Source organism: Chinchilla lanigera, unplaced genomic scaffold, assembly GCF_000276665.1.
Source record: "Chinchilla lanigera isolate Chin_1 unplaced genomic scaffold, ChiLan1.0 scaffold00116, whole genome shotgun sequence".
In the NCBI taxonomy this organism is placed as follows: domain Eukaryota; kingdom Metazoa; phylum Chordata; class Mammalia; order Rodentia; family Chinchillidae; genus Chinchilla; species Chinchilla lanigera.
In genome coordinates, this window is record NW_004955517.1 from 745,525 (window position 1) to 763,709 (window position 18,185).

The window sequence follows — 18,185 nt, forward strand, 5'->3', positions numbered from 1 at the left end:
AAAAAAAAAAAAAAAAAAAAAAAATAAGATTGTCTGATTACCAGTGCTCAGCTGGCCATGGGGTCAGGAAACCTCGTCTCATTATTACTCCCCCGAGTCCTACCAACCCCAAACAAGGGGGTGTACGGTAACATTCTGTTCATCTGCTATGGTCCAGTGTCAAATTGCTTCCAGGAGAGAGTGCTTAGCTGCCATGTTTAGTAGCATTTAGGATCCCCTGTTGGGATACTGACAGTTAATGACTCAGTTTCCCTCTGGTGCTTTATCTTTCCTGCTGCCAGGTCTTTGCATAAACTAAAGATGCTCTTCCCTTCAGTGTCCTTAACCAGCACTCTTCTCTACCTCTTATCTGTATCGTTCACCTGGGTTACAGGACTAACCTGTCAGGTTCCACTCCAGACCTTGGGAATCAAAATCTTAATTTTAATAAGAACCCTGGATTTCCCACTTGGGTAGTATGGGAAACCTTGTTTCACCTTGGTGTGCTGAGTTTGCCATCCCATCCCTGGGTGGCATGAGCGGCATCACACTTAGAGACTTAAATGTGTCTGCCAGCCTCAGCACCCATACCTGTCACTTCCCGGGTTCCACAGACCCTGCCTCTATCTGTGACCTCAACACCTGCCCTCTGCCTCACACATGTAGAACCTTAGCACTATCTCTTCTACAAGCTTAGGTCTTTCAAATAGGCAAGAACTGTAAGGAACTCAGTGGTCAAGCAACTCATTCAAGGAAAAAACAGCAGAAACAAAGACCTTTAGGTAAATATCAGGATGTGGCTACATCTTAGTACAGAGAGAAGAGGTAACGCCAGGAGAATATACAGGTAAACTTTAAGATACTAGATTTAAAGAACAAATCTGACCACAGCACTCCATTTTTTCATGGTCTGTCATCAACTGTTATAGAAAACAACTTACATTGGTGACAAAGCCGTTCACAATGTCACTCAGGCTGATGAGCTCCACTGAAGTGCTTGACAAACTCTCAAGTGCATCAGATCACCAGGGTCTCATTAAAATTAAGGTTTTGATTCCCAAGGTCTGGAGTGGAGCCCGACAGGTTAGTCCCTTTAATCCAGGTGAACTATACAGGTAAGAGGTAGAGAAAAGTGCTGGTTAAGGACTTTGGAGGGGGAAGCTTTAGTTTATGCAAACGCTTGGCAGCAGGAAAGGGAAAATACTAGAGGAAAACTGAGTTGTTGTCAGCCTGACAGGGACTCTTCACTGCTACTAAATGTAGATGTTACCAGGAGAGGTTGCTAAGATACATTTTTGAAAAGTAGGGATACCAAAACTCACAGTAGAGATTCTGAACCAGGAAATGTGGGATGAGACACAGGAAACCAGTATTTTATACAAAAGGCCCTGCAGGAACCTCTCCTACAACCCACTAAGAGACAACAGCACTGTGTGACTTGGTTGGGAGGTTCCACATGCAGTATTCTGAAGCGGAAGCAGTAGTCATTTGCTACGTACAGTGCTGTCCTTGAAAAAGACTGGGCACTGGCTGGACACCATGGCAGGCATAGCATTCCTACCCTCAGGACATTGATGTGGATGGATCTCTGGAGTTGTCACTTTTCATGGATGACTATGGGCAATTTCATGGAAAACTCCCTTACAGAGGGATCTTCTAATATCTTATGTTGCTTATGTGGGCATTTGTGTACAGATGACATCACATATGTGTTATACCAACATTCATTACAAGTACATACCTATGAAATGCCGTCTCTCATTCTTTCTGCTATGGCTTATATCTAGATGTGCCCCCAAAGCCTTGTACACTCATAGGTGGGGCTTTTTGGAGGTGGCTGTATCTAGGGTGTGCAAATATGGATTATGGGGTTGTGATAACTGGAATAGTTCTGGGTGTGGCTGAATGATCTTATCGAAGACAGAAGCCTCCACCTGGGTGTGAGTGGCACCAACCAATAGGCTTTTAGCCTGAATGGAAAAAAGAGGGAAATGGAAGCTGTTACTCACTGCCTACAGCTGGCCCTGCCATGGACTGTTTCTCCTCTGCCATGCCCCTCTGCGTGCTGGCCTGCCTTGGAGCCAGCTGACTATGGGCTGAAAACTATAAACTGTGAACCAAAATAAATCTTTCCTCCTTTACCTGGTGAGTACAAATATTATGTCCCAGCAAATAGAAAGTAACTAAGACACTTTCCAAGGACAAATAGCCTTATATTTTCCTGAATCTCCCTTTCTGTCCACTTATAACAGTAATTCTCAACACCGGCCACACATCGGAACCACCTGAAGGTCTTTAAAACACACGTTCAGGGCCTGGCTGCGGAGAAACAGAGACAGGGTCTCTGCCGAGGTGTGCAACAGAGGCGTCTGCATATTTTTTAAACTCTTCAAGTGATTTCCATGTTCACAGAAGGCTCAGAGCCACTGATCTCTACTGCCATGATGGGCCTGCTGCTTCCAGAGTGGGTACATAGTTATCAGTACTTGTGGCTGTTCTCCCTTTCTGGATGTAAAACTCTGTGTCCCATCTGCCTATGCACTTTCTCCTATCCTTTGTTCCACCTCAGTATGTGTATAGTCTTCCTCACTGGTGTATACATAATCAGTGATGATTTATTGGGCTAATATGACTTTTACCCTACATTATATAGCAGTAGAAGTGCTGCAAAGGAGAAAATGTCCATAATATTCAATAAAGGGAAGGAATTGATTTTACCATCCAGAATTTGGTACAAAGTTCCTAAATAAAGAAATTGCCAGAATCCAATGCTACAGAAATCCTTTGAGGCATGAATTTTTAAAAATTTAAATTAAAAAGAACATGTGTGTTTACCTCAAGCAGAAACAGTTCATTACTGAACCATTGGTAAATACAAATTAGTATGCCAAAACGACAAACAGGACCAGCCAAACAAAAAACAACAGCAGCAGCAGCAACAACAACAACAACAACAAAGCAGGCTGGGGATGTGGCAAACGCTCTCATTGGCCCCTCTCCTCCGAGGTCAACACTATTACTTCTGTCCAAGGCGACTTCTTGGCTCACGAGTGTGCCCTGCTTTGCTTCAGGAGGTGCTGAGCCTGGCCTTTCCATGTGCTCAGTTGGAAGGGCTGTGCATGATGCAGAGATAAACAGGAAGCCTGTTCCCTTCCCAGAGCACTGTCATAGCATGCCCCCAGGACTGGTTCCTTGTGCTAAAGTTTTCTCCATGATGGAAATGTAAATCATGGCGAAGACCTACATGCTATTAAACTCTAGGCACCGAACAGCTCACTTTACTTTTATTATCTTATTAAATCTTCACAAGACTCTTGTGAGGAAGGTGCTGTTAATGTTTTCACGTTAGAGTAAGTCGCTGACCTACAAGCAAGTTCCATTCGTGGAGAAGGTTCATAAGCTGGAATCGTTCACAAGTCCGACAAGCGAGTCTGATATATTTCTGACACAAATGTACAATGTAAAGCAAGAAGACCCAGATGCGAGCTCATTCATATCTGTGGAAGTCCACAACTTGAATGTTTGTAAGTCACGGACTTATTGTACGGATGAGGAGATTTCTGCTCAGAGTGGAGCATGGGGTTTGATCTCAGGCTGTCCCTGCCACCACTGGCTCAGAGCCAGGCCTCACAAATGACTGCTGTTCCTCTTCTCTAGGGCCCAGCGAGCGTTCTCCTTTGTGTGTTGACAGGGCACCGGACATTGCGTGCCTCAAGACAGGAGATACAAGAACCAAGAGAGGAGCTGATAATTGTTACACTGATGGAAGCTTTCAGTCTTGCTGGTATAAGGCACAAAACAGGCCGTCCTAATCTCATTTGTGATATTTCTCTCTTTTGCTTACATGATTTAGCTATATTGTAAAATTACCCCAACATGTCCAGCTCTTTTTTTTTGATTGTCACTTTGGCTGTGCCTTCTACTGGAGGCCACAGTCCCCCCTTTCCTACCTCAGGCTCCCATTCCCCAGGAAGAGTGGTCCTTCCCGAGGGCAGCCTCCTTACTTCTCTGTCATGACACTGCCTGATTTTTGTGTTCATCCACAAACCAGTAAGGTACAAGTCTTTAAAAACAAAGACAAAGACAAAGGGAGGGATAGACGTAAAGGCAAAAGAAGTTTCTGGGTAGTGAACATGAAAAATGTTCAGAGCCTTAGACAAAGCTGAGACTTGTAGATCTGGTAAAAAGAACTTGTCAGACAGCCAATTGTGACCTCAGAGGGACTGAGGGAGGAGGGAAAAAGTGCATGGACCGTTTTCACTAAGACACTTCCTGTGTGGCAATCTTCAGACACCGGCCATAGGCTAAGATGCTTCTGAGATGATCACAGAGGAGGATGCTGGCCAGAGGAAACCCAGCCTGAGAGGAGCAGCTCTCAGGGAGCAGAGCTCCTGAAGGTCCTATCTTTATCCGCTTGACTTAGAGGGCGGCATGGTCATATCGTTTCTTCTTCTGCGTTTTATGGACCATTCAAACCTTCTGGGTCATTTTCCTACTGGTCCTTTCTTGCTCAGAGAGCTATGTAATGGCTAATTAAGAGAAAAGTATTAAGACTCAATTTTTGAGCAAACACTAAGGCTCAAAATGTGGGCATTTGTGCCTTATTTGAGTTTGTGTACTGCCCTTACAAATAATTTTGTTTTTTTTTTAAACTGGAATCACCAACATCAACTTTATAAGACACACTGCTTAGAAGTCTCCCGAGCATTACTGCCACTAAAAAAAAAAATCTCTGATCTGTCTTCTTGAGTTTAGTTTTAGGTTGTGATTGGAACTCCTAATTAATCTCTGCAAACTGGGACGTGTGGAAAGGAACTCAGCAGAAAAGCAATTCAGGGTTCTCTAGGATTGTTTTCCCCATTAGCCAAGTCTATTGAAATCACTAAGCCAGCTGGGGAAAGTCTATTTAAAAACTTTCTTTTCATTTGCTGATTTCTTGCTCAGTTTCTCCCGCCCTCCCTGTGCCCGGGGAAGCCTGGACTCCTTGTTCGTTGTTGCTGCCCATATGCCACTTTAAAATACTCATGCGTGGATTTACGTAGAACCCTTAGAGTTGGTTTCCTTGGCCAGCGGTGATGGAACTGACGTTACAAAAGCCTGAATAATGAGGAAGGGGGAAAGCCAGTGAGCAAAAAGGGGATCCTCTCCCCCAACAGAGTGTTCAGGAGGTGCTGAAATTATGTTTTGCTTTTAATTAAACATCGATCTTACCCCAGGAAGGCCCCTTGTGTGATGAGGCACAAGAGGGCAGTGTTACGTTAAATTATATTAAATTAACCTTTATGAAGATGTGATTAGTTGTGGAGACCTGGAGAGATTAGATTCATCGCAACACTGGCAGTGAGACCTCTGCACTACTGTCAGTGGGGATGTGAAGAGACTGGAGCCTGCCTCCGGAGCTCGGCCCCAGGGGTCTAACGATCTGCCACCGTGACACTAGGGACGGGACCCTGAACTGTTAGCAATGGGAAATTAGTCCTCTGCCGCTGAGCCACACTAAGGATCCTGCAGACGGCAGCTGCTCTCAGATGCATATTAGGTGGCTTGTGGGTTTTAGGAGTCTGGCTTATCCCTGTAGTTTGCGGCTGCTCTGGTCAGAGGCTGAGGAGGAGGAGGTGATGCATGCTTGACACGAGAAGAAACCGAGCCAAAGCGAGCATCTGGACTTCGAGGTCGCAGAGTCATGGTCGCCAGGGCAGCCCCTGAGCCTCAGGCAGCCAAAAGACTTTGTTTGGCCTCCAAAGCCAGCAAGCGTGAGTGGATGTCCCAGCATGAATGAAGATGTCAGCAGGAGCACCACTGGCTTCGAGCAGGAACCCTTTGTCTTTGCTCTGCCCCTGCCCCCCACCACTCCCTGAGGGCTCCTTCTAAAGCCATTTTCTTGGGCTTCAGTACCATATCTGTGGGGTCTGGCCCTAAATGAGGCTATCTTGTCTGTGTATGAAATAAAGCAGGGAAAGCTCCTGCCATAATGATTAGCATGCAACTGTGTCTTAATAAACCATACACAATCTCATTATCCCTACGACCCTGTCAATCTGTGCCACGATGCTATGAATGATGTCAAAAAATAGCTTAACTTCTTTTATACTTTTAAGCTATTCCCTGTATCAAAACACCAGTAAGCTTAAAAAAGTTAGAAAGATGTACTAAAATTTGGGTGATCCTATAACTATCATTTATCATCCAAGCTGGGACACCTTTGAAAGTGAAAGGTAATGCTAACAGTAATTACCCTAGGACAACAGGCACAAACCAGGACTGTCCTAGCCAAATCAAGATGTATGGTCTTGCTGATAAAATGCACAGGTTCTACTGAAGTAATAAATTCAGACTGCAATGCAGGGAGACTGACACATGAAGCTGTATTATAGGAGTGTGCAATGAGAAATGTCTGATGGAACAGCAGCCCAGCCTCATGGCTTGAGATATAAATATGACTTGTATCCAAGGAAAAAAATCCATGGCAGCATGCTTATCACAAGCCCCCAGTCCCAGTGCCTTGGAGACCTGGCTTTATTCTTCTTCCTGGTCATCTCTTCTGCAGACCAGTTCTTTTAACATTCCCTGCTGGTGAAGAGCTTTGCTGACACTTGCAGGTCCCATTGGGGTAGAGCTTGGCCTTGGAAGAAGATGCCACTCAAGCACTTGCTCCCCAAGGTAAGACCACCCACACCTGGGCTGACCCAGGCTGACACCTGGGCTGTCCTCTGTGGTTCCATGGCCTATTTTTTGCACTGAGTGTATTGTATTTTGTGTATTGTCTACGGAGGACAAGGACTCTGTCTCATTCATCATTGTCACCAACTTATGAAGACAATGCTTGGCACAGAGTTCAATGTCCTTGGATTAAACAGAGGAAAGAAAACAATGACTCAAGCACTTCAAGCATTACAAAAGAAAAGTCCAGCCAACACACATAAAGACACAAGGCTTCCTAGCAAGGCATAACTCAGAACAACTAAACATTTTTTGAGCTATGTGCCAGGGCTTACGTAGCACTTTACATTTTTATTGCATTTTATTTTTGGAGTAGTCCTATTCTTGTTTTATAGGAGGCTTAGAGATTTTGGATCATTTCTCTATCAAGCCTCCGAAAGTTTCAGACAAATCTGCGGAGAGATGTGCTGAGAAGTGACCCGAGCACTGGGCTCAGCATGAGCAGGGGGAGGAGGGACCACTTCTGCTACACCTAACACGGAGGCCCCCATATGAGAAATCCTATGAACTTCTCCTCCAGAACACACGGACCTAGCCGTTGAGCTGCCCACCTATTCTTCCTCTGTTCTTAGGTAACCTTTTTCTAGGTTGAGCTCCTGCTGACTTCTGTACTTCTCAGTGATTTCTCTTTGGAGACCTCACTTGTGCTGCTGTGCAAGCATCCAGTACTGGCCATCTGAGGCCACTCCAGATGTGTTTGTGGAGCTGGTGCAGAGTTTTGGGCAGTTAAGAAGAATCTCCTCTAAGTAGTGAGGAGAATTTATTTACTTCTCTGGTTGGTATTGCTGTCGCATTTACTCTAATTCCACTCGCTCTTTGTAACTTCTCCTTGGAATCTTCCTAAGAACAGGTATTTTCCCCTCTTATTTGCCTCACAGTTACACAGCCAGATTTAATGGGCAGTCATTTACAAAGTGACAGCTGCTCTTCTTCCCTGATGTATCTCAGAAATTCAGCTATCAGGACAGATTCCAGGGCTTTGCAAAGAGAAGTCCTTGTCACCATTCCCACACCATTCTAGAATAATTCTTGGAGGTTGGGAAACGAGATAATTCAGCACCTGGAATGATTTCCTAATATCAGTTAACAGCCTAAACATCTTCAAAGAGTGAGCACAGTGCCGTTGGGCCACATTTTAATTCATCTTTTAAAAAACAACAAGAAAATCAATATTTTGGCTTGCTCTAAGTGTGTGTTGGGAAGCTCCTATTTAAGAACAGTTTAAAGTGTCTGATCATGAGAGAATGGAGTGCTTTTGCTATTGCTGCTGCTGTTGTTGTTGTGTGCAGCATCTGTTCTATAGGTCAGGACGGCCTGGTTGCTGCTCTAACGAACTAGTCTAGTTGTATGTGACAGGAAAGCCTTGCCCTTGCCGAGGCGCACATCCACTGGGCTCATCGGCTGTTCACTCCATCTCCATAGATACGCGTCTTCAGTCTGTGCAACACTGGGAAGGCATACGCGTCACTTTCCTGCTGCTGGAACACAATTCTTGTTTTTTTTTGTTTTTTTTTTTGTTTTTTTTTAATTAGGTTTTTCTCCGGTACCGGGAACCGAACTCACAACCTTGCGCTTGCCAGGCAGGCGCTTTTGCTGCTGAGCTAAATCCCCAGCCCCTGGAACACAATTCTTGACACATAGCTTGAGGAGGGCTGGATCTTTTAGCTCATGGTTTCAGTCCATGGTCAAGTTCAGTCCAAGGCAGAAACTGCGTGGTGGAAAGGCTGCAGAGAAAAGCTGCTCAGACTGTGGTGGTCAAGAAGCAGAGAGAAAAAGGAGGCACCAGGGACAAGAACGTACCCATCCAGGTCTCACCCCCAGTGCCCACGCCTTCTCTTCAGAGCCCTTCTCAACAGCACGTTCAGCTGATGAATCCACTGATGAATATGGAGGCCCCATAGTCCCATCACCGTCACTTTGGGGGGACCTCTTAGATCTAAACCATGGCGGAAGGGAAGACAGAGAATCGCAAAGTCAGCCTATAAAGCTTCTTCCAAAAGTGACACTAGCTCACTTTTCAGAGGCCAAAGAAAATCACGTATCCACATTCAAAGTAGGTGGGAAGTGTAAACTCATCAAGTGCCTTAGGGGCAGAGAGCTGAGGATGTTTAGTTGACACTGCAGATGACCTCTACGCATTCTTTTTTCAACATTTTATTATGAATTTACAGACATACAAAATAAATGAAACTAGTATACCGAACAACCATATAACCCCCACATTTAGGTTCAACAATTGATGACTCTTATAATTTTTGTGTGTGTGTGTGTGTGTGTGTGTGTGTGTGTGTTGCCTTCTGGTGTTCAAATATGTGGCTTTTCCTTGGTGTGATATACAATTCCCATTCTTAGGCATGTGTTTGTGAGTGATTGGCAACCTAATTTTTCTACTTCCTTCTATGGGAGCTCCCAGGGGAGGCTCCTCTTTCTTCCCTGGATGGCAGCCATTTTGCACCAATGAGGACAGAGCCTGGGATGCCAAGGGTTGCCATGTGAAGGCTGCGCACGAGGGCAACCATGGTCGAACCAAATGACAACCTGGTCCTTAATGGTATTGAGTCCTTGTGAAAACATCTTTTTAAAAATTTTAAAAAATGTTTTTGGTGCTGGGAATCAAACTCAGGGCCTTGTGCTTGCCAGGCAGGCATTTGTGCCACTGAGCTATATCCCTGAGCCTTGAAAACATCTTCATTTTTAGTTTTTTCATTTAGGAGGAAAAGCTTCTTTTTAATGAGTTAAAGTCTAAATAAAAGATTAGTGGAGAAAACCCTGGTGAACGCCCTGCTGTCTTAGGTGTGCTAAAGGATACCGAGCTTGAATGATGAGAGATTGTGTAAAGCTCACATATCAAATCTATCTTTCTCATGTAACATCACCAATTTCATAATACTAGTTATAAGGATTATAGTTTATGCGAACACCATCCTTATCCAGGGCTTTGTTTTCCTGCGTTTGTCAGGATACTTGAAGTTGGAAATGACCAATAAATACCCTAATGAATATAGCATGGTTTACATGGTAGCTAGCAAGTCCTATAGTGTTTGTGCCATAATCAGGGATGAGTTCAGGGGTCCAAACAACATTTCCTCCATCAGGCATGCAGGCTTTCTCCTCAAGGTTAAAACAACAAAAACCCCAAACTCCAGGCTATTCCAGAGTTCCGTCGTCTCAGCCAACCCACTTCAGTAGAAAGAAGCTCTTCTAAATGCTTCTCTCTACCTGTGTCCACATGTGACTGCAGAGAAGGGGTCATCGTGGACACCCCGCCCCCTCTGAATCAATTTCTGTTTCAGGGAAATGAAGAAATAATTGTGCCTGGGCGACTGGGAGCAGCGTAGATAACATGCTTGACCACTCATGGAATGGGTGTCCTAATGAGAGATGTGAGTTCCACAAATGAGACTGCTGGGCAGATGACAGCAATGGCACTCTTCATTTGTTCCTCTCTTTGCCTATCTAACGATCTGCCTGGCAGTAAAAATTAAAAATAAATGGCTCTTCACTAAGTATTATTGTAGTCAAGGCAGTGAACTTAGCCTGTGTGCGATTCCCAAGAGTGCTGGGCACAGATATTGCCACTAAGGAGCAGGCAGGTAAGTCGTCAAGGAGAACGTGGGCTGTTTGTTTTATAATACAAGTAAATGCATGTATTTATCTCAAATAAACAGAGTAGAAGGTCAGAAGTGCTAAGGGGGGCAGGAGAGATGCAATGGAAAGGCTCTACATTTTCAGAGGAAGGAGCTATTTCCTGCAGTGGAAAATGGGGGATGATTTCTCAAGGTACTGTTGGGGTAATGATTAAATGCATGTGTTGCGACAACTAAATGAGCAAGGTTTGAATCTGGGTGCTCAAGCTGTTAGCTTTGTGACATTAGTCTAGCTACACTTTCTAAACTCACTTCAGTATCTCCAGAAAGGGGGGGGAAGATAGACCTCATTTTTTCCGGTCTGTGGCAGAGAGATGAGCACCCACGAGCCCTCAGCAGACCCAGCATGAAACAAAGCTTCGGTGAATGGCAGAGACCATGGTTTCATCGTACTTGTTTTTGGAGGTTTATTTGGAAGTTCCACCTGGGACAGAGATGTTTGCATTCCTGTGACATTCTTGAATGCGCCTTGGACACAGAGAGCTGGTGTGAGGTGTGAACACTGGGTCTTGTCTGTGGGGTGAGGGAGGAAGGGGTCTTTGCATGATGGACAGGAGCCACGTGGTGGGTGGCAGCATGACTCTGTCATACCCATTTGAGTGCCCCAGGCTTTTTGTTTCCTACTGAGAAGGACAAAGAGACAACCATAGAAAAATAGACACAACTTACAGGGAGAAGGACAATGAGTCTGTTTCGGATTAGTGGAAACGAAATGGGTGGAAAACATTTGGCTGTTTGATCATAAGAGGAACTATTTAAAAAGTCCCAGGTTTGTATGTTCCCCGGAATATTTATTCCTGGTAATGATGCCAGGAAGTCACACGGTGCAGGAAACAACGCTGTAACTGGGAGGATCTGTCCCAAGGCTGGAAGGCACAGGGCCGTGCTGTACGAGTGCGGAAGGCCCGCTAAGGTCCCAGGCTTCGTTTCCCTCGGCAGCAGCTTAGGGACAGCTACTGGGACAGCTACTAGTGCTGTGGACACCGGGTGAAGTACTGGAGGGGGGGCTGGGCGAATGTGTGGCCAGGTTTAAGTAGCACAGGACATTAAACCCCAGCTTAACGGAGCTTTGCTGACCAGGGTGTGTGCGCAAGCTGGAACTTCAGTCCTGTTGTTGGAGGACAACTGTGAACTCCAAGAGTATTTCAATATGCTGTGTTTTTGTTTTGATGAAAATCTAACAAAACAGTATAAGCACGTTCTGGACCATTTGTCTCTCCTTATAACCAAGACTTGCATGCAATGTCAGGGCTCACATTTGTGCTGGTGTTTATTGCTAGGGGGCTGTCAAGAAGGATCTGCCACAGAATAGGGGTAAAGGCAGAACTTCCATGTTCCTATGAGTTCCTACCCCAGAGAATCATAGGCTGCCAGATGAACAACTTCCAGTTAGTTTTAAGTGGTGATTTAGGGTCAGTCAACATTCTTATCTCTCGTTACTCTTTCTGTTAGTTGTGACTTTTAGTTATGCGTGGAGTTAATTTAAAAATTAATATTTTAGTCAAATATAGTTTATAAATTAAAAAAACTTGCCAGACTTTTTAAAAAAATTTGTTTTGTTTTGTTTTGTTTTTGTGGTACTGGGAATTGAACTCAGGACCTTGCACTTGCCGGGCAGGTGCTATGCCACTGAGCTAAATCCCCAGCCCAGACTTTTTTTTATGGCTACGCATTTTGTTAATATTATAATAAAAATAAATATCAAAGTTATTTAAATGATATTTGAGGATTGCTATGATTTTTTTTAATTTAAGAAGGATTATACTGAGCCGGGCCTGGTGGTGCAGCCTGGTAATCTCAGCACTCAAGAGGTGGAGGTAGGAGCATTGCCTCGAATTTGAGACGAGCCTCTGCTACATAATGAGTTCAAGGCCAGCTGCACTACAAAGTGAGACCCTGTCTCAAAAATACCAAAGAAGAAAGAAAGAACGACAGAAGAGCCACGCTGTATTTGTTTGAGAAAACAGTGATGTTAAGTGAAAAAGCTTGCACTTTCAAACAAGCACATGAAAAGTTACCCAATATTATTAGTCAGCAAGGAAATCCAAATTAAAACCAAATGAGATATCGCTACATACCCATGAGAACTGCTAAAATTGAAAAGATTGGCCCTGTCCTGTGATGCTGGCTAAAATGTGGCACAGCCACTTTGGAAAACAAGCTGGCAGTTAGAGTTACCATATGACTGTTCACTTCTAGGTATTTATTTCCCCGAGAGAAATGGAAACACATGGCCACACGCAGAACTTACAAGGATGCTCATGGCAGCTTTGTTTCTAACACTGGCAAACTGGAAACAACCCAAGTCTCCATCAACAGGTAAAAGAATAAACTAACCCTGGTGTATCTGTACAGTGAAGTATTACTCAGAAGTACAAAGGAATGAACCACTGATAAACCCAGCAACGTGACTGAATCTCCAGATCAGGTGCTGAAGGGCCCCACTGTGCACCAGTGAATGACCCCACTTACATACAAGCTTAGAAAACTCCAAGGAGGTCACATGACAGGAAGATCAGTGGTTGCTGGGGCGGGGTGAAGACAGGGAAGGAGTGAGGCAAAGGGGAGTAGAGACTTGGAGACAAGATAATTGTCTCCTTGATTGTGGTGACGATTTTACATGTGTTTATATATTCAAAACCCATCAAATCACACCCTTTAAATATGGGGGGCTTGTTGTTTGTCAACTATAATTCAATAAAAATTGAAAGCACACACTCGCTGACCTTCCCGTCAGACAGACTTGGTTGGATCCCAGCTATGTCTCTCACTGTTGGTGCGAGCTTGGGCAGTCACTATTTTGAGCGCCAGTGGGAAGGACTGCTGTCATACGTGTGTCAGCTATCAAAGTGTGGGCACAAGGAAAACATCCAGTAAGTGTAGTTGTGGAGGGGGATTTCACCTGGCTGAAGCACCCCAGGGTGCAGTTTGCGTCAGAATCTATTCTTTGTGTCTGGGGATCCTACTGTAGAACACGCTGTGCAGTGAGGATCCTTCAGAATCTGCTGTCGTTGCCCTCGGGAGCCTTGTAAGCCCCAGTGATGGCAAGGGAGGTGTCCAGTGCATAGGCTTTCCTCTCTGCCAGTGAGGTCAGACTCTCAGAAGCATCGGTGTGTTAAAGCTCCCAGGGATTCAGATGGCCAAAGTCATTTGAAAGCTGTGGCTCTCTTGCTGTGCTTCCCCAGGTGCAGTCTGTAGAGCGGGAGTGTCACATCCCAGGTAGCCTCCTGGAGCTGCAGCGTCTCAGCTCAGCCCGAGGTGTGCTGACTCCGAGGCTGCACGGGAGTGAGAACCTGGGTGATCTGTGCACACACTGCAGACAGAACCACCAGGTGGGGTTTCCCCAGGGATCCCTCCTCTATCAAATACAAAGACCTACTGTTCTGAGTTGTTGATTGTGACGGAACAGTCTATCATTTTCAATCTCATTGGGAGGAATTAAGGAAGCTGGAGATTGCAGCTCAGAGAAAGAGGGAGATCAGGGAAAATTTATGAGAGAATATGCTTGCTTCCCAGAACAGAAACCCCTGCATTAGCCCCTCATGAAATGAAAATTTGTGATTGAGGACAAACTGGCCTCAAAAATAACTATGTTTATATACTTTCCCAGTGGCTCCATTTATGTGGTTCATTTTGAGATACTTTCCAAATATAGCAGTTAACACATAAAATTTTCTCAGAAACTTGATTGGAGGGACACAAGTTTTAGTTTGATGATACTCACTTCTATCTGTCAAATGTGTCTACATGAGCGTCTCAGCTCAGCTGAGCAAGAGCTTTTCCTGCAGTGTTCTTTAACACAACCCATATATGAAGTCTCTGAAATAATTACCATAGGAAATTTACTTTTTAAAAGAAAGGCAGTATTGCACAGGGAGCTAAATGACTTGCGAAAAGTCACCTCTGGTCCGAAACAGGCAACAGGGCTTTGAACCCGAGTATAAGCAAAGCTCGAGTGTGCCACGTCTAGAAGAGCAGAGAAGGCAGAGCACAATGCTGGCATTGGCCTGCTTGGGTTTGAGTCTTAACCCTAGGTTGAAAATGGATACGTAAGTCACGGCACAGTGGGAGGCACTCCCACATTCTGTGGGAGGCACGGTGCCGTGTGTAACATTCTGTGGGAGGCACGGTGCCGTGTGTAACATTCTGTGGGAGGCAGGGGTGAAGGTCCAGAACGCTCGGATGCAAGCACAGATGCAGAGATAGTTCTGGGCAGCACGGCAGCTCACAGCACCTAACCTCCAGGGTTGGAGTGGAGATAGAGGGTGAGTGGGTGCGTGGGGGTAGTGTAGACAGGAAAGACAGAGCTTCACGGGAGTTGGGGAATTGACCATAGCGCACTAGCACCGTGGTGTTGCCCAATTTAAGTGAAAGATTGTATCGCATCTGGCAATATGAACAAACACCTAGCAGCACTTAACAAATAGCATCCTGTCCCTGGAATCCAGGCCAAGACTACTGTTACTGCTTTCTATCAAATAAGAGTCTACAGGTATCGGGGCCTCTTCAGTTATTATTGCATTATCTTTCTCTGAGTTCCTTTATACTGGACCCGCAGTACCACACTGCCTGTGCCAGTCCCACTGTTACGGTCTATGTCTAAAATGTCCTGAAAAGGCCTCTTTGTTGAGGGCGTGACCGCAGTGCAGCAGGGTTTGGAAGTGAGGCTCTAGGGAGGTAATTAGACAAGGAGGGCTCTAACTCTACCCGTGGACCAGTCATTTGACAGATTCACAATTTGGTGGCAACAGTGGGGTGATTGGGGAGTAAGGGAGTGGGTCATGGAGTGTAACCTTAATTTTTTTGTTGCTGGGACAAAATACCCGAAAACCACAAGTTAAAGGAAGAAGGATTTATTTTATCTCAGCTTGTAGAGGTTTTAGTCCATAGTCGGCCTGTTCCAAGACAAGTGGCACGGCAGAGGGGAAACAGCCCGTGCCAGAGCGTGAAGCAGCACAGTCGTGGACTTCCTTCTCTCTTTTATGCTATCCAGGCCACAAGGCTGTGGGTGGGTGCCACCCTTACCACCATGCCTAGGACTGTGCTAAACCAATCAGTAGACTAATTTAATTCTCGTATCCTTAGACCCAGCATCACACACCCTAGATTCAGCCAGCTCCACAAAGCCTATAAATGCATAAACTCTGGGGCAGCATCGAGATATAAGCTGTCATAGGGACTGTGTCTTGTCCCTGGTCCCTCTCTCCTTCTAGACCAGTGTGAGGTAAGTAGCTGTCTTCTGCCACCTCCCTTTGCCCTGATGCTTCTGTCTCCCCACAGGGCTAAGACATGGAGTCAGCTGACCATGCACCGAAACCTTGCATCAGGATAGGCCCTTCTCCATTAAGTTGACTTTCTCAGGTATTTTATCACAGAGTTGGGTATCTAACATGGTTCTAAGATTCTATTTTGAAGGTTGTGTACTAGCTTTTGGCAATTCATTTTCTGCATTCTTTTCTTTTTCCTTCCCCTGCTTTTTTTTTTGAGACAGGGTCTTGCTGTGTAGTTCAGGTGGCCTTGAACTCACTAAGTAGCCCAGGCTGGCCTCAAACCCATGGTAATTCTTTTGCCTCAGCCTCCTGAGTGCTGGGCTTACAGGCATGCACCACTATGCCCATTTAGACTGATTTTTTTTTTTAGCTTTTTAATTTTTTGGTGCTGAGGAGGAACCCAGGGCCTCCTGCTTGCTAGACAAGTGTTCTATCACTGAGCTAAATCCATAGCCCTAGAATGATTTCTAATATCCCTTTATTTTAAGAGACATTTTAATTAAAAGAAAAGTACATTTTTGTAGAAAAATATATACAAACAAAACTAAGGAAAATGTAATGTCTCCAATCCCTTGTTGTTTAAGATTTGTGTAACCGGAAATGCATTACTATGATAAATAACGCTGATGTGACCACCCTTGTGTATAAATTTCTGTGCCTATCCTTTCTTATTTCATCAGAACATAGTTTTGAAGCAGAACCAACAGAGCCATTTTTCTGCAGCCTTAGTTGTGACCTTAGCACCACTGGAGGTTCAGGGGTTAAACCCCAAGGAGATACTTAGGTCTGCCTCTGGGGAAATGGTCCCATAAATGGAGAAAATTTGCCTTTCCTGATTTACATTTGGCTTCCCTGGAGACCAAGTCTCCCTGGGGGTGTCTCAGAGGCAATATTTAACAATGTATTTGAGAAACCCGCCTAATAAAAATGCCCGAGGACATTCTCAGTCTGCATTTTCTCCCCCTGGCTTTGCAACATACCCCCTTGGGCCCAAGGTCTGTAGTGCCAGTGAGAATCTCGAGCTCTCTCTGTTGAAGTGGAAGTCTCTCCACTCCTGGAGAGAGCACCTGTTACTTCTTCAGGTCCTGCTTACACAGTCCGAACTGCGGAAAGCAGTACCATTTCATCATCACTGAAGACAACAAAATGCAAATTGATCACTCCAGGGACAAGAGAGAGAGCACACTGACATGTACAGGGCAGATCTAATTCACCAATTACACTATTTTTTCTAAAAGTCAGCTGAATGATCATGTGAGAAAACCAACCCACCTTTCTACTAGGGAAAGACAGAGCATGGAAGAACATTGCAGGGCTGGATAGATGGTGAGGAAAACTTGCCTCTGCCCAGCAATAGGACACATGTGACAGTGGGTGAGTTCTTCCTGCTGAGAGGATCAGCATTTTGGAGGGAGACCCCACAAGTTTGGCTTATAATCCCAGAGCTGTTGGAGGTGAAGCAGCATGGAGTGGAAGGGAGAGCGACACTACAGCTAACTTCTTTCTACAGAAGTGACGTGCTCCCTGGCTGGCTTCCAGCAGAAATGCCACAGCAGGACTGTGGCAGCATCTCCAGCTTGGAGGTTGAAATGGACCTCCAGGCTCAAGGCTCAGCTGTCTTGTGTTTTGTCAAGGGCTTTGCATATCCAACAGAGAAGGGAGGTCATGTAACCCATAGCAAAATAGAATTCTGATTTTCATCTTCTAGTTTATAGCACTCAGTCAGCTAACATGTTGATCATGTGATTTTTGTAAAAATACTTCTGTAGAAAATCTATAGAAAATTAAACTCTTCTAGAGTACATCATCCTATTTTTTTAAATGGGCAGAAAACTAGTGCTGACACTTTACAAAAGAAGATAACTAAATGGGCAACAAATACTTGAAAGATGGCCAACACTAATAGTTCCAATGGAAATACCAATTAAAGACACAGTGAAATACTATAACAAAGGCACCAGAATGCCTAAAAATGGGCTGTATATGTTACACAGGAGAAGTGTGTTTCCCCAATGTTACAGTACTTCAACACTAATATATATTTCAAAGGAATGTGTTCACTTGTGCACTGAAAGGTATGCACGAGAATGGTCACAGAAGCACCATTTTTAATGGCCATAAAATTGGTCTCCACCAAAATTTATAAGCATAGCATGGATAAATAAATCGTATTATATTTACATAATAAGGTACTGCAGAGCGTTATAAAGGAGCAAGTACCATGACACATGACAAGATAGATGAATTTCATAGTGTGATTTTGGGCAAAGCAAGCAGACGCAGAGTAAATAGTATGATGCGACTGCATAACGGTAAACACAGGCTGCGCAGATCAGTGGTGTTAGGGAGCAGATGGCGGCTTCCTGTCATGTGGGGGGTGAGGAAGAGAGGCTTGGAGCATGCTTATCCCATTCCATTTCTTGCTTAATTACATAGGTGTGAACAATTTGGAAAAAAAATCGTGAAACCACACACATATTCTGAAGCATGCTTTTGTGTGTGTGTATATGTTATACTTCAATAAAGTAGTTCACTTTGTTTTTTAAAAATGGTCATGCAGAGCAATATT

At 44.7% G+C, this 18,185-nt stretch overlaps 1 pseudogene; it reads left to right on the top strand.

Moving 5' to 3' along the window:
* The window catches only part of LOC102028786, a 71,134-nt pseudogene that overhangs the window by 24,202 nt on the left and 28,747 nt on the right, over positions 1-18,185 (top strand).